General features: G+C 52.3%; 1 protein-coding gene across 3 annotated transcripts in view; it reads left to right on the top strand.

Annotated features, from left to right (window-relative positions):
• Window positions 1-16,798, top strand: part of KLF8 (Kruppel like factor 8) — a 92,344-nt gene that overhangs the window by 13,856 nt on the left and 61,690 nt on the right. The window contains exon 2 of one of the 3 annotated variants that reach the window (XM_043492168.1): window positions 8,691-8,858. The exons of the other annotated variants lie outside the window; for them this stretch is intronic. The gene's annotated coding sequence lies outside the window, so the exon portion shown is untranslated. The remainder of the gene's footprint in view (window positions 1-8,690; window positions 8,859-16,798) is intronic. 3 annotated transcript variants of the gene reach the window in all.

Here is a 16,798-nt window from a genome sequence, read left to right as displayed (position 1 = left end):
TTTAGATTGTAAACTCTCTGGGGTGGGGACTCTCTCTCATACAATGGGGCCCTGATCTGAATTGGGGACTTTTGTGATGCAATGAATGATTTAATTTGTAATCTAGGCCTTTTTATCAGGGTAATCTAGGTAGTGTCTAGACTAGGATTTGCAGATGTGACATTAACGTGTTTAAATTAGTCTAGTCAGATTTTAGGGAAAGAAAGGTTCAGTATGTTGCTAATTTGTTTTCTGTAGGCAGTTCTTCAGAGCCCTGCATTAGCCATGTTGTGTGTAGTATAATCACACAATCGATTACACTAAAATCGTCTATACCTCAGTAGCCCATAATCTTAACTCCCTCCAGGAGCGCATTCCCTGGGATCACCTCCCTGCCCTTCCTTTGTTCCTTTTGTATTGCATGTGGTCTTACCAGGCCCCATTCCTTTTTGTAGGCCTCCATCTCCCCTTATCTCTGCCCCAGATCAGCCCTCATCCCTATATGCATCCAGCCTCTTAAGCACTCCCTTGTCCGTAATGCTCTCTCTGCTCAGTTGATCATGTTTTTAATTGCTGCTCCTAGGGTGTAACCTCTCCTGAGAGCATAGCCCTCTAGTTGCAGCAGCTATCCCTCACCTTTGGCCTGTGTGGACCATACACTGTGAGCACATGAATATTGGGTCCTATCCCGGGAGCTGAATGACTGAGGTCTCCTCCCTCTGCGGGGCCTGTAACCTTCCCGTCTGCTTCACCACCCTGCGCTGTGAGCCAATATTCTGTGACCTCTTTGTCTCCTTGGAACCTGCCTGTCCCCTCCCTTCTTTCAGTGCTGTTGCAGCTTCCTTTGGAAAGGAATCCTGGCACCAAACCACAAGTGCTGAGCCCATGTTAGTCCTTGCTGATCCCCCTCCTCCTTCAGTTTCCTTAGCCACCCCCATCATGTCCACTCCTCCTTACTCCAGTGCCCCCACGCTCTCTTCTGCTCTGGCCATATGTATGTGTCTGTCCCCATCACTGGCCCAAACCATCTGTGTGCCATCTCCCCATCCCCACCTGCTGCTCCTTCCAGCTGGCCCCCTCAGCCACCTGCTCTGCCATCCCTGAGCCCCTCCTGCTGCTCGCTATCCCCAGTACAGCCTGCGCTTTGGCCTTTATAGCTCTGCCTGTGAGGAAACCTGGTTCTCGTGTCCCTCTTCCTGAGGCTTCTCCCCAGGGTCCTCCCATGCTGCTCTGCACCTGGCACCATCTCTAACGCCCCTGTTGGGCAGCAGCCTCCTCCTCAAACCACATCCCAAACCTTTCCTGCCTCCTCTCTGCTCCTGTCTGTCTGATGTCTGCCACCCCCCTGCCCCTTCCAGCGACCAGGGGGTGTTAACTGGGAGCCTGAACCCCAGGCTCTGCTCTTCAGTGAAAATGACCGGAGGATAGCTAATGGGATGCCAATTTTTTAAAAAAGGCTCCAGAGAGATTGCCAGCAATTACAGGCTGGTAAGCCTAACTTCAGTACCAAGCAAATTGGTTGAAACTATAGTAAAGAACTTCATCATCAGATACATAGATGAACACTATTTCTTGGGGAAGAGTCAATGTGGCTTTTGTAAAGGGAAATCATGCCTCACTAATCTATCAGAAATCTTTGAGGGAGTCAACAAGCATGTGGACCAGGGTGATCCAGTGGATAGAATGTACTTTAGACTTTCAAAAAGCCTTTGACAAGGTCCCTCACCAAAGGCTCTTAAGCAAAATAAGATGTCATGGGATAAGAGGGAAGGTCCTCTCGTGGATCAGTAACTGGTTTAAAGATAGGAAATAAAACGGTAGGAATAAATGGTCAGTTTTCAGAATGGAGAGAGGTAAATAGTGGTGTCCCCCAGGGGTCTGGATCTGTGCTGTTCAACGTAGTCATAAATGATCTGGAAATAGGGGTAAACAGTGAAGTGGCAAAATTTTCAGATGATACAAAACTATTCAAGATAGTTACATCCAAAGCAGACTGTGAAGAGGAGTTACAAAGGGATCTCACAAAACTGGGTGATTGGGCATCAGAGATGGCAGACAAAATTCAATGTTGTTAAATGCAAAGTAATGCACATTGGAAAACATAATCCCAACTATACATACAAAATGATGGGGTCTAAATTAGCTGTTACCACTCAAGAAAGAGATCTTGGAGTCATTGAATGGATGTTTTCAGAGAACTATCCACAATGTGCAGCAGCAGTCAAAAAAGCAAACAGAATGTTGGGAATCCTTAAGAAAGGGATAGATAATAAAACAGGAAATATCCTATTGCTTCTATATAAATCCATGGTACGCCCACATCTTGAATACTGCATGCAGATGTGGTGGCTCCATCTCTAAAAAGGTATATTGGAAAAGGGCAACCAAAATGATTAGGGATATGGAATAGCTGCCGTATGAGGAGAGATGAATAAGGCTGGGACTTTTTCACCTTGGAAAAGAGAAGACTAAGGGGGGATATGATAGAGGTCTATAAAATCATGACAGGTGTGGAGAAAGTAAATAAGGAAGTATTATTTACTTCTCATAACACAAGAATTAGGGGTCACCACATGAAATCAATAGGCAGCAGATTTAAAACGAACAAAGGGAAGTATTTTTACACACAACACACTATCAACTTGTAGAACTCCTTGCTAGAGGATGTTGTGAAGGCCAGGACTGTAACAGGGTTCAAAAAAGAACTAGATAAATTCATGGGGGATAGGTCCATCAATGGCTATTAGCCAGGATGGGCAGGGATGGTGTCCCTAGCCTCTGTTTGCCGAGGGCTGGAAGTGGGCAACAGGGAATGGATCACTGGATGATGACCTGTTCTGTTAATTCCCTCTGGGGCACCTGGCATTGGCCACTGTCAGAAGACAGGATACTGGGATTGATGGACCTTTGGTCTGTCCCAGTATGGCCATTCTTATGATGTGATCAGACACATCAGCTGCAGCAGATCCTGCCTTGTACTAGCCATGATGGTGCCAATCCTGCCGGGCACTCCCTGTATTTCACCTCTAGTTCCTCTCAGTCTGTAACTTCCCCACCCACAGACACTGCTGAGCCTGGGATTTGCTCTTCTCTTCCAGGATCCAGGGCTCAGACCTCTTATTCAGTGCCTGGCCTGACTCCAGATTGGGAAAGAGCTGTCCCTGACAGCAAACTACTGCCAGATGAGCCAGGCAGCTTCCCCACAGGCCTCTCCCATTGCCAGAGGAGAAGGGACACTTGTTCCTCCATCGCCAGTGGGGCAAGTGTTCTCCAGCTTCACCTCCGATTCCTGGTGGGACTGGGGTGTTCCTTGCCTCCGAGGTCTCCCACTACGTTGATGCTGAAGGGGATTCGGTTCTCCAGATCCAGCATGCACTGTGCTGAGCCATTCCACATGGTGGCCGGGTCCCTTGTCCTCGCTGCTGAGGTCATGCGGAGCAGTTGTCCTAAGGCCATAGAGATCCCAGCTCCTCTAAGTCTGCCTCCCTCCGGGTCTGGAGGTGGTTTTTGACGCTGCTCCCCGGTGTTCAGGTTATACTTCCTGCACAGGGTGAGGAAGTCCCCGCAAACGCATCCTGCCTTGAGTGTGTGTGAGGTGGGGGTGGGAGCACAGGAGGTGAGAGACAGCATCCTGCGGTTTGCAGGCGTGTACGGCTGTGTACCTCATATGTGCTTGTGGGGAAGGGCTGTCTTGCTTTCTGTTTTGGATAATCAGCTGTTCCGGTGTATATTGTGCCTCTCCTCTCCAAAGACACCCCCTCCTCCCAGGCACCTGCTGCTGGGGTGGCTCTTCAATCATGCCCACATTTGGGTCAAGGAAACCAGGGCAAATCCACCCTGCTGTGAAAAGACCCTCGGGTCACTAATGACCTTGCCGTGGTGAGGACCTTGGTTTAAAAGTTCTCACCTCCCCGGTCTCACCCCACCCAACCCCATGCAAATAGCCTGGATCTTGAGGGACTTCTATCTGGGAAGGAGCAAGGACAGAGTCTCCCCATTCAAATGTGAACCTGTGGGTCCCAGGAGCTGAGATATTTGGAACCCAATGCGCTTGGGGTTCATGTATCTTCGGGCCTTGCTCAGCACTGAGGGGGAAAAATCAGCATCTGTTGAGTGCATCCAGTCAGGCTGTAGGTCTGCAGAGAAGTAGCCAAACATCCCTGGTGCTTTTTCACAGCCCGGGTCTAGACAAAGGTGATCTTTCAAGGTAACTAATAGGTAGGGAGATTAAAGAGACACTGGAATTTGAACTTCCCTGCTATAGAAAAGACAATGATGTATAGTGGTTAGAGCAGGCATCAGGAGAACTGGGTTCTAATCTAAACCACCCTTGCTGATGGTTCAATGCATGTGACCTTGCATTGGTAATTTCCCTTCTCTGTGCCTCGGTTTTCTCCATCTATGAAAGGTCATCCCTGTGTCACAAAGTGCTTTGAGATCATCGGGTGAAAAGCTCTGTGTGAATTCACAGGACAGTTACAATAAGTTTTATATTTTATAGCATGTCTTGTGCAAATTCTATCTCAATCACTGGGTGATATATCCCTCTCATAAAACTCCAGCCCACCGGGTGGCCCATCAGAAATCCTTATGGCCTATGTCTGGACCTGTCAGACACCAGTTGCAAGCTCATGGTCTGTTCATAGAGGCTTTGGTTTTACCTGTTTTCCCATTGATGACCTGTTGCCATGAGTGAGAGGAGAGGTCATGAGGGTTTCTGACTGGGCCGGCAGTGAGTTTTTCACACAACTCACCTGGGCTCACCTTTCCTTAGCACAGTCATCAATGGTAGCAGATCCTGTGGATGGAGTAGTGTTCTCTGCTGCCCCCTCATCCCGTCTTTCTCACCACCAGTACATGGGAGTGAGGAATAATGACTCTCCTGGGGTCCAAAGAGGTGGAATTAAAGGCATGAAAACACCACACAGCCTGGTTACTGGAATGTAGGAAGAGACTCGCTGCATGGAACAGCTGCGAGCCTTGGCTCATTCCTGATTGCTTTGCCCCCTTCATGGGACAAGCCCTTAGATCACATGGCCATATAGTAGAGAACAGAGGTGCTGAGACATTTGGAGGCCTTCAGATTCAAGTCATAGGACATCTGGTTTTATTCCAGTGGAGTCTTCCCCAATTTTTGCCGTGAATTGCATCCCTCCTTTACAGTGCAGCCGCAGGCCCTGTTGGTGCCTCTGCATCGCTGGCCGTAGCCACCTAGCTAGGAAACTTTTTTTTCCCCCGCAGTTGTGGAAAGAGCTGTAAATATGAAGAGTGGATCCTGTGTATGACTGTGAAGCAAACAATCTCCTTCTGACCTAAACTCTCTTCCTCCCCTCTCCCCCAGCCCTGAGCCCTCTCCGCCAGCACAGGTGATTTTTACGATAGTTCCTCATGGTTTTTTGGTACCGAGGGGGGAGAGGGCGCTGATCCAGTGAAGAAATCTGTTACGGAGAAATCGCAATGGATTCCCAGCTGGAGCTATGTGTAGGGAAAGGATGCGTCACAGCAGGGGGACAGCTCTTAGATGGGCTAATGCTTTAGTGCAAACAGGATACATTTCCTCTAGGGAAATTCCGACTTGAGTTTGGGGTGGGGACGGTGCATAAATTCGAGAGGAGGGTCACGAGACCTGTTTCTAGGTCTTGTCATGGGCTCAGTGTGACCTTGGGCAAGTCATTTAAGCTCTGTGCCTCGGTTTCCCCATTTACAAAGAGGTGATACTCACGCCACAGGGGGGTTGTGAGGATTTGTGGGTGACTGTTGTTATCACACTGTCTGGAGTGGCTGACGACCGTGAGTGCCTACCTCTCAGCAGATTGTCCAGAAATTGGGCAGACACCCCAAACTGATGGTATGTTCTATAATTAGATTTCACCAAGCCAATAACAAATGGGAACTCCTGGATCACTATATCAGTCATACTAAGGAGTCACAAACAGTCCCCTCAGACTCTCCAATCTGTCTTGCCACCCAGACAAACTAAACTCTGTGATAATGGTCATTTAAACCAAAAATCACATCACATCAGGTTGCTCCCAGTCGCAAGAGACTAGTCACTTACCCCAGATCAGTTGGTACTCTGGATCTTACACCAAAGACAGTGTTGACAGCCAGTTCTATAGTAAACTAACTAAAGATTTATTAGCTGAGAAAAGGAGGTGAGATATTGAGAGATTAAAGCAGGTCAAATATATGTACAGGTAAGTCACAGTTTGTAACTCCAAATGATGTAATAAACTCCCAGTTTCCCAAAAATCTTTCAGGGTTCCCAGATTGTCTCTGGAGATCTCCACTTTGCATTTGGTAACCTTCCCTGTAAGAGTCCAAGCAGCTCAGAGATAAAGGGTCTTTCTCTGAATCCATATTTAGAGTTTCTTCACCCACAAAGCAAGCTGACAGTATCTCTACGCACCTGGGCTTTTCCTTTGATGACGGTGAGTGAGGAATGCATTTAGTCTTTCACCTCCAACCATCGTACATAATGGCCCCTTGCTTGGAAGTTAGCATTTTCTATTAAAGTCCTTAAGTCCTTTCTTAGCATTTCCCAAGATTTCTTTGAGTTATTTAGTTACAGGGGTATAGCAAACATTTACATTATGTATTACATTGTAACAGAAACATGAGTGAAAGCCATGTAAGTAACATTCCACTAGTTTTCATGATGTTTAAACATCTGAATACACTTTGACATTTAGACTCGTTTGGATCTATACTAATACACAAGTGAACTGACCTGAATACTCTCCAGCATGACCTGGTCTGCCAGCATCACACCTGTATCTGCTGTAATGGGAGGGGCTATAGCAGGGCGCAGAGTCATTACTAGACCTTGCTCCTGTTGCTGTCATGGAAGTCCCTGAAATGACTCTGTAGGTATGTCTACACTGCAAACCCCCCCCCGACACACACACACAAAACAAAATCCTATGGCAGCGAGTCGGAGTCTGGGTCGACTCACTTTGGCTCATACGGCCAGCGTAGGTGTTCCCACTCTGGTTGGAGCCCGGGCTCTGAAACCTGGCGATGGGGAGGGTCTTGGGGCCTGGGCTCCAGCCTGAGCCAGAACATCTCCACTGCTATTTTTAGCCCCGTAGCATGAGCCTGAGTCAATTGACCTGTTCTCGGAGAATCATTCCTGTGGGTGTTCTTTTCAGTGTATGCATACCCTACGTGGCCTGTGTCCACAAACTTCCTATGGGTGTCAGCCAAGGTCTGGCCAGCCTTGCTGGGAGGGTTATGTTGGGCATTCCTGCCCCACATTGGATGGATGATGGTGTGTGGGGCATGTGCAACACCATGCACACATCTGTAGGGTGTGTGAAGATAGGGAGGTTCCAGGCTGTGTGTGCTGCAAACACAGCGACTCAACCCTCGCAGACCCATTCCTGGCCCTGGGGGATGGCGTAGTGGTCTAAGCATTAAGTCTGGAATTTGCTGGTGTAGCAGGGTCCGAGCCCAGCAGGGCTGTCTCTTCCTTTTCAGGCCGATAAACTGGACCACATGTGACTGACTCTGAGTCTTTAGTGATTCCTGATAAACAAAAGGCCCTGGGTGGATATTTAAGCTCCCAGGACACACTTCCAAGGGCCACGTCCATTCAAAGGCCTCTTTTTAATTCCCATCCTGCAAACCTTTCTGTGGACGCTCTTTGCTTATGTCAATAAACCCCGTCCTAAAGAAGAGCTCTGTGTAAGCTCAAAATCTTCTCTCTCACCAACCGAAGTTGGTCCAATAAAAGATATTACCTCGCCCTCCTTGTCTCTCTTATGCAGTTTAGCTTTGAGATCAATTTATTTTAGAAGCCAGCTTTAAAGCAATATAGGTGTCCATACAAGGGCTTGTGCCAGTTTAGAATCAGACCTGTTAGTTTAAACTGCTTTGGTGCTGTGATTTGACTAGGCCTAAGCAGGTTGGGTGAAGGGTATGGCACATCTGCTGGAGCCTCAGTCCAGATCAATCCAGTTTCTTCTGAGCCTTTAAGCTTTTATAATGTGTCCAGTGAAGTCTCCCTGCAACGGCTTGCGTCTAGCAGGTGCATTACTGCTCCCTAGAGCCTGTTGGACAGCAGGTCTTGTAGTGGTGTTACTGACACAATGCTCCATGGCACTGGAGCCGCCCTTTGTGCAGGCGACTGTCCCCATGCATGCTGCTGTGCTGTCAGCCCCAAGGACGTTCATGGGTTCTCCTGCAGAGGTGGCTGGTGGGACACGAGCTGATCTAGCTGTTCGGGGTTGCCAGGGGAGCTCACTGGGCAGGAGCCCTGTGGTTTTGTGCTGTGGGACATCTGCTGGTGTCTGGATTGTGTAATATTAGGTGAATTAAGGGCGGGGGGGCAGTAAATGAACAGAGCTGCTTTCAATTTCTAAAGTGCGCACCTTGGATCCATAGATCAAGATTAATCAATGGCAGTTAGCTAACAAAAAAACAAGTAACCAATTGACCATGTCAGTCAATGGCCCTACCCCGAGACTCGAGGGAAAACTCGGCATCGATCTAACGATGCTCCTATTCTAGCCATTCATCCTGTGGGGTCCTTGGGAGGCACCCATCCCGAAGCTATTAATGACCCTGTTTAGGGAGCCCTAGAAGGGATCTCTGCTCTCTAAGCTTTTCCCCTTCCCCTCATCATCATCATCTTTGGTCTCTTTCCTCTGGTTCCTTGTCATCTCTGACTCTTGTTTCGGCCTCTTCCTCTCCACCCCCTCTGGTCCAAGGAAAAAAATTTTTTTGACACCTCCCCCTTCTCCCAGTGAACAGCTAGCTGCCCGAAGAGGGACCTGAGCTGGGAAGCTGTGCTGATGCTGTTACTATTGTGACCACACACTGCTCTCGCAGAGAGGATTCCACACTGGGTCTCTCCACATCAGCCTGGACACTGAAAGGTTGAGATTGGTTGGGTGGCTGATGATTTGGGGGGGGCCCAGCTTGAGACACCTTGCGGGGGCTGATTTTCAGACTGTGCTGAGCACCCACCCTCTGGAAATCTGGCCTCTTTGAGGTGTCTCGAGTTGGGCTCCTAACACTAAGACCCCCAAAACTACGGGTCACTTTTGGGAACCCTCAGCCAGACATTTGTCCCCCAAGTATTATTTTGGGGCACATAAGGGCTCCCTCCATCTCGCCCATTTCACTCCAATAATGGCATTGCAGCGTGCTCTCGCTGCGCTAGGGCTGCCAACTTTATAAATGAAGAAAACCCAACCCCTTGCTCCACCCCCTGTCCTGCCCCTTTCCCCAAGACCCCCTCCTGCTCACTCCATCCCCCCTCCCTCTGTTGCTCGCTCTCCCCAACACTCGCTCATTTTCACTGGGCTGGGACAGGGGATTGGGGTGCAGGAAGGGGTGAGGGCTCTGGCTGGGAGTGCAGGCTCAAGGATGGGGCCAGAAATTGGGGTTTAGGGTGTAGGAGGGGGCTCTGGGCTGAGGCAGGGGGGTTGGGGTGTGTGAGGGGGTGAGGCTCCCGCTGGAGGTGTGGGCTCTGGGGTGGGGCCAGGGATGAGGGGTTTGGGGTGCAGGAGGGGGCTCAGGGCTGGGGCAGGGGGTTGAGGTGTGGGGTGCAGGCTCCATGAGAGGGTTGGGGCACGGAAACAGGTGTGGGCTTCGGGCGGTGCTGACCTCAGAGTGGCCCCAGCATTTTCCAGGGACAGAAGTCTGTGCAACTCCTGGGAAGTGGCGGCATGTCCTTCTGTTCCTAGGCAGAGGGGCGGCCAGGGTGGCTTCACGCACCGCCCCCGGGCGCCGCCCCGATTGCCTGCTCTGCAGCTCCCACTGGCCATGGCCATGGCGATACCAGCTGAAATTGGGAACACATTCAGGCTGCTAGCTCCCCGTTGTCAAGTAGGCAAAGATTGTTGTGCCCACTTTACAGATGGGGCAAGTGACCGGGATTAAGTGACTTGCCCAAGGCTGCAGGAGTCAGTAGCAGGGCTGGAATTAGTACCCAGGATTGCTGGCTCCAATGGCTAAGCTTGGTCCTTTGGACTGTTCTCTCCCATGTGCCCTGGCTTGGGGATGGAGAGAGGGGCACGGCCAAGAGGGTTCACGGGGCAGAGATCTGCCCAATTCTTCTAAGGGGTCATTTCCCTCTTGCAGCCTCTTCTGGCGTTGAGTTGGCGGCAGAGGGGAGCTGCCACTCAGCCTCCAGAGCATGGCTGTGTGTGCTGGGAATGGAAAGTTGCCCTGTGTCTCTCGCTCTAGAGGCTGCCAGCTGCCTGCTCCTCTACAGGTGGTGTGTTGGCCAGGGGCGTTCCTACCTCGTTGGGATGGAGGGGGAACCTGCCTACAGCCCTGGTAATTCCAAGAAACTGCCTGGGAATTCTCTTTGCCCTGCCCATGCACAAAGCAACTGCTGTCAAGGCCGGGAGGGAGTGTAAAGCCAGGGCTGGGCAGTATTTCAGCCACCGCTGAACCATGCAAACTCCTGTCTCTTCTCTCCCTGAAATTCCTCTTCAGCTGGGTATGTCCCCCACCGCCCAGCTGCTCTGGGCATCTCAGCAGCTCTCTGTCCCTTTCCCTGCCTCCTCTCTGGAGTCCCAAACATGAGCTGGGCTGCTTTCTTCCATAGAAGCTGCTCCTTTGCTCCACTCTGGAATGGCTAAGTGCCAAATGGTCCCCGCTAGCCCACCTGGTTCGCCTTTGCTTTGCCCTTCCCCCTGCCCCGAAGAGGATCAGCCCCCTGGCATGGAGCGTTTCCCCAGTGGTGACAAGGGAGCGACTCTCCCCATGTGCATCTCCCTCTGGCCCTCCGGGCTCGTGCTGTGGATGGATCATGTGCCTCACTGGGCACTGTCCTCTGCAGGATTCCTGCCCGTGGCAGCACAGCCACTGGGTGCTCGTTGGGTTGCTGAGCTGCACCATCCTCGCCGTGGGATGTTAATGTGGGTCATGGGCAGGCCTCTCCTGGTGAATCCCAGCACTCGCCAGCTGCTGGAGGCAAAGGGCCATTCTGTGCCACTGGTGAGAAATCCCATTCTTCTCCTTCCCCCTCCCCGCAGGCGTCTGGCCGGTTCCCCTCTGCTATTGAGGCTGAGCGCCCTGGTCTTTTCCAGCTTGAAAGATCTGTTTGTTTGCAACCATTTACAGACCCAGCCCAGGGCTAGCCCTGTGACTGCTGCTCTGGGGAATGTGGCCAAGTCAGCCACTTCTGCCAGGGGCTACCTTTTACCCTGGCTCTGCAGAAATTCTTGCTGGCTCTGGAGTCTGGGATGGGCCATGCATCAGCAAGGAACAGCCAGGCCTGGCACTCTCATCCCAGCCCACATGGCTGGTGGGCATGAAGGCTGAGCTCCTTAGCCCATCACTCGGCTTCTTTCCATGATAGTGATCTGGCATGAGGTTCCAGACGCCCAAAAGCCCTTGCTAACGTGCCTCAGCCCTTCTCTGGGGATGCTCGTCTTCCTGGGGGGTTCATACACAGGCTGCCATTGGAGGGGATAGTGGGTTATAGATACCTGCCCACTAAGAACTGGACTCAGATCCCTCCCACACCTCTCTCTGGATTTCAGGCCACTCAGTAAGCCACAGATGCTTGGGCTGTCTTCAAAACCATGACCTGCTGGTGAAGAGCTCTGAGCCTTCTGATCCCTCCCTGTCATCTGTTCTGGTGTTTAACCAACACCCCCATCCCAAACCCCATTTTCCTGCTGCTAGGGAGTTGGGCACAGGCAACTCGCCTATACTTATTTGTATTGCCGTCCTGCGTAGGAGCCCCAGTGCATGGACCGGGACCCCATTGTGCTAGGCACTGTACATATCATTGGCACAGATAACACATTCCTGATTCATTGCAGCATATCACAGCATGCAGCCGCATTGCAGCCACCTTTTGCTCTGTGACCGCCTCCTGTGGCCCCCCCAGCCCCTCAGCTGGCCGGGTGCGAACCTGGGTTAAGGAAATGGGGGCTCTATGCCTTTAATAATAGGAAAAAAGAAAAGGAGTACTTGTGGCACTTGTGGTACTTGTGGATGCATCCGATGAAGTGAGCTGTAGCTCACGAAAGCTTATGCTCTAATAAATGTGTTAGTCTCTAAGGTGCCACAAGTACTCCTTTTCTTTTTGCGAATACAGACTAACACGGCTGCTACTCTGAAACCTTTAATAATAGGGTTAGTTTCCCATGGAGCAGGAGGCGGGCTCTTGTGATAGGCTTGGAAGGTCACAGCTGTGAGCTGGGTGGATGGGGGGGAACTAGGGGGGATCCTGACTGCAGTCTTGCTGTGTTTCTGCCTGAGATCTGCCAGCCTCTCCTGCCCAGTGCAGGGCTGGGATCTCTCCTCCCCAACACATTCTCAGTGTGGGCACCAATCCAGCTCTTAAAGCACCAGGTGTGGCAGTGGGAGGAAGTCTCACAGGGGCCAGGCCTGCGGAGGCGGCAGTTGCTGCTGGCCCTTTAAAACCCTCTGCTTGCTGGTGGACAGCTCTGTCCCTGGGAAGCTCACGCCTGGAGTTTCTATAGTGCCTCTGTCTAAGCAGGGGTGGGGTGGAGGGGGAGAGAGGCATTCTCCATAGCCAGGCCCATCCAGGACCTGGTGCAGGAGAGTACAGCAAGGGGGAGCTGCATGTCCTAGTGATGCTTCTTACTGAAAAGATGCGGTCGAGTTCGTTTGCCTGAAAATGGGCAGGAGATCATGGGCACTTCCCAGGCAGCATCCAGCCCAGCATCCCCTCCCAAATGCCTCGTTAAAAATGGATTCCTACCTATTGGCTGGCCAGCTCATTATCCCCACTGTACAGGGGAAACTGAGGCACAGAGAAGTGCCGTGACTTACCCAAGGCCACCCAGAGAGTCAGTGCCAGAGCTGGGAATCAAAGCCAGGAATACTGATCCCACCCCCAGTTCCAATCACCAGATTTCCTCCCCCACCCCCATACCTTTTAATGTGTGGCCTTGAAGAGACACCCTTTGCTCACACCACACTGTCACCCTCTACCCCGAGGCTCAGGGGGATATCTGAGCATGGAGGCTTTTGGCAAATGCTTGTTTTTGTTTTCCTAGGGACCATTATTCTGTTCTCTATGCCAACCATCCCTTTTCAGATTTAAACTGGAAGTGCCCCTCTCTTCACCTTCCAGTGGACCGTGTGTCCATGTGAACAGCTGGACACTGTACCTTACTGCCTGGGGTTTATGTGAGACATGCAGGAAATGGGGGGCCTTCCCCCCCTTGTGTGTAGGGCTGCAGCAGGGGCAGCTGGAATCCCTGGGCCAGTCCTACAGTATGGGGCGGGGGCGGGTTAATAGGAGGCCTGGGTTCTGCTCCTTGCTTGGAGCAGGCGTCTGAGGCAGGGCACCTGGATTCTGTTCCTAGCTCTGTCACTGGATCACTTAGGCCAAAAGTGGCTGCTAATTCTGAGCGGTTGTTGGCTTGGGGCATCCCGCCCTAAGCTCCCAGCAGCCTGATTCTTCCGCACTGTTGAGCACCTGATGTTGGATGGACATTCAGGGGCTGAGTACCCCTGAAAATTGATCCCTGGTGCCTTCCCCCAAAGAACAGGGACACTGAATGAATAGGCACAAAAATGTGGACCTTGACCTCCTTGCCTCAGTTTCCCCCAACTCAATAACAAAAATTGCTAACACTATGCACAGGGCAGGGAAGGTGTGGTAAGGACTCATGGGCTTAAAATGCTTTGGGGGGCTAGAGAATGGGGCACAGTGTTAGGTTAATTTGAAGGGCAGATCACCCAGGAGGGTTTGGTTTTTGGTAAATTCCCTTCCTCTGCCTTAAAACGGGTAAGACTTCCAGGGTCACCCGTGGTGCATCTTGACCTATGGGCCAGTGCCAATCAGCAGCGCTCCATTGGCAGTCGATGGAGCTACACTGGCTTACACCAGCTGAGGATCTAGCATATGGTTTATGACAAGCAGACCATCTGGATCTGAGCTGAAGTCCATGAAGTTCTGTTGCCGCCTTGCAGTTGGAGGGCTTGTCTTTTAGGGAGGGATGCAGGTTCTGTGCTCGGCAAGGGCAGAGCTCCCCCCAATCTTCCCTAGAGCCATTTTCTTTGACCTCTGGGCGAATTTGGGCTCTTCGGGCACATGGATTGGGTGTGGAGAAACCTGTGATGGGTTTTGGCAGGACGGGCAGACCCAGTTCCCCTCAGACCTACGGGACACGTGGCTCAGCTCTTGCATGTTTGATACTTGGTATTATTGCAGAACGCCAGGGCAGCCTGCAGCAATATCGGGCCTTGAACGCATGCTGCTGGGTGCCATCACCTTTAGGCAGGGAGCTCTGCCAGGGCACCTCTGATCTGTAGGCCCCCTGCTATCCTAGGCCTGACACCTGCACAGCACAGTCCTTCAAGAGCCCTGCTATTCTACTCCACCACTGTGGCCTGCAGGATCCCTGTCTCACATGCAGCTGGTATATAATAGCCAACAGATCCCTTTCAGCCATGAATATATCAGGAGGGCGGGGTGTTCGCAGGGGGTAGGGACGTGTTGCAGTGGGATGAGTGGCTGTTCTAGCCATGTGCATGAAGCCCCATGTTACTGGTCTATTCCTGGGCTTGTCTCTGCAGGGAGCAGCAGGGAGCTCGGATACCTGTGGCCTCCTGTTGCATGCAGCCGGCATGCGCTGCAGGTGTTCTGTGGCCTTTTCTGCATGCACCGCTGCTGGCAGATGGAAACCCCATTAAATAGCTGTTTGTCTCTGAGCCCTGTAATTACCCAATTGGTCGTTTATGGCATAGCTGGGAAGGGCCACGTGCTGATGGAGCTGGGAGTGGGGAGGGACTGACTATGGGTGAAGTGCAAGGTACCTCTGTGAGGTGGCACTCCCAATGAACATGGGCTAGTGATCCGAGCAGGGGACGAGGGCTGGGGGACCCTGGTCTGTCCCTGTTGGGTCAGTGGATTACGAGTTGGGAGATCTGGGTTTGTTCCTGCCATTGACTTGCACTATGACCTTGGTAGAGTCCTGTACCCTCTCAGTGCCTCAGTTTCCTTGCTGGCATTGTGGCAGTAGGGATGATTTGGGGCCAAGTGCTCCAGCTGGGCCTTGCCCTCCACGCTCTGGGTTAGAGGAAGGAGGGCCTGGTGGGAGAGGCAGGGCAGTGCTCTGTCTGGGGGCAAGATGTTGGCAAAGCTGGCATCTCCTGAGTTGTGCTCCTCTCCAGCTTGTGCTCTGGGGTCTCGGGAGTCAGGGCTGCTGGGAGTGTCGTGTGCAGGGTGTCTGCTGGGCTTGGCGTAGTGCTGGAGGGGCATGTTTGGGCAGGCGGAGAGTTGGGCATAGTTGGCAGGCTTGAGATGCGCCAGGGCTGGAATAGCAGGAGTGGCTGCAGGCCAGGACCGAGGAGCATCGGCAGGGCTGGGGGAGGGGAAGCCCAAGACTGGGCTAGCAGGCCAGGCTGCAGTGGGTCGTTGGCAGAGCTGTGTGGCTGGGGAGGAAAGGAGGCCAGGAGTAGAACAGCAGAGGAGATGTGGGTCAGGATTGAGGGGCATTGGTAGCCCTGCGGGGGAGCCCATGACGGGAGTAGCAGAGGAGGCTGCAGGTCAGGATGGAGGCGCATGGGCAGAATGCCCTACAGAACACCACACCCAGCAGCAGAGCAGGTTGAGTTTTAATGAGGTCTAATGTTTCTTGACTTGCGTTCTGCAGAGACATCTGGTATCTAATATGCAAGGGCTGAGCCAACCAGAATAGAAAATAAAGTGTCCGCAGGCTTGGGGGGGAGCTGGAATAGTGAAGGATTGGGGGGGGCTGTAGGTCAGTAGTGAGGGGCATAGGAGAGCTCCAGGTGTTGGGAGAGCCCAGGGCTGGGATCACAGGGCGGGGCTTCAGGTTGGGATTAAGAGACATCAGCAGAGCTTGGTGGGGAAGCACACATGGCACCTCAGAAGGGACTTCCTATAAGCACATGCCGAAACGCTGATTTCCCCAAAACCTCCTTGCGTCACCAGTCAGTCCCCTTGGCCTGTCAGTCACTGCATCTGACTGATTGGCTCCCCCTGCTTTAGCTCCCTTGCCCATTAGCCCTGGATCCGGGCACGCTGGCAGGGCCAAGCACCTCCTGTTCTGTATAACTGCCCTGAATTGGGCATTTCCAGCACCCGTCTTACTGCTGTAGGGTCCTTTTGGAGATCCTGCAGCTTTGGGGCCCAGTGTCAAGGGCACTCCTGTTGTAGCAGCGGGTTTGCCCCCAGGAGGAACCTTCCTGCCTGAACCCCAGGTACTTGGCTCAGTCCTTTCCCTGTCCAGTGTCCTGGTGCGGTCTTCCAGGGATGGTCAAATGAGCACATCAGCCAGCACGGAGGTGGCTCAATCCAGCAGTTCTTGTGGCCCTGGGGAATGAAATCCAGCCAGTCAGGCCTTACTCCCCTCTCTAATCAGTGCTGGGGCCCGAGCCACTGAGTCAGGACTTGAAACCAGGGGTAGTTCTGGTCATGCTGCCATCTAGCCACACATCCACCCCCAATGACAGATGGGCCGCATGAACCCCGAGGTGGGAGAGCACCTGCCTTTGTTGCTCTGACCCTCTGATCAAACTAGAGCAGCTCACCTTTGAGGGTCAGTGTGGGTCAGAGGGTGACCCCAGTGCTCCTCAGTTACAGGGGTGAAATGAATGAGGGGAGGGGAAGAGAGACACTGCTGGGCTTGATTCTCTGCTTCCCCATCCCTGTGCATGGGGCGGTAACAGTGAGGAGTTACAATGGCTGTAGGGTGACCAGATGTCCTGATTTTTGGGTCTTTTTCTTATATAGGCTCCTCTTATCCCCCCAGCCCCGTCCCGATTTTTCACATTTGCTATCTGGTCACCATAAGTGGCTGTAAGCCACCTTGCTGCTCCCTGTAGTCAGGGCTGAATTGCTAACTGCATT

The sequence above is a fragment of the Dermochelys coriacea genome, chromosome 9, assembly GCF_009764565.3.
Source record: "Dermochelys coriacea isolate rDerCor1 chromosome 9, rDerCor1.pri.v4, whole genome shotgun sequence".
NCBI lineage: Eukaryota > Metazoa > Chordata > Testudines > Dermochelyidae > Dermochelys > Dermochelys coriacea.
This window is presented reverse-complemented; position numbering and strand designations above follow the sequence as displayed.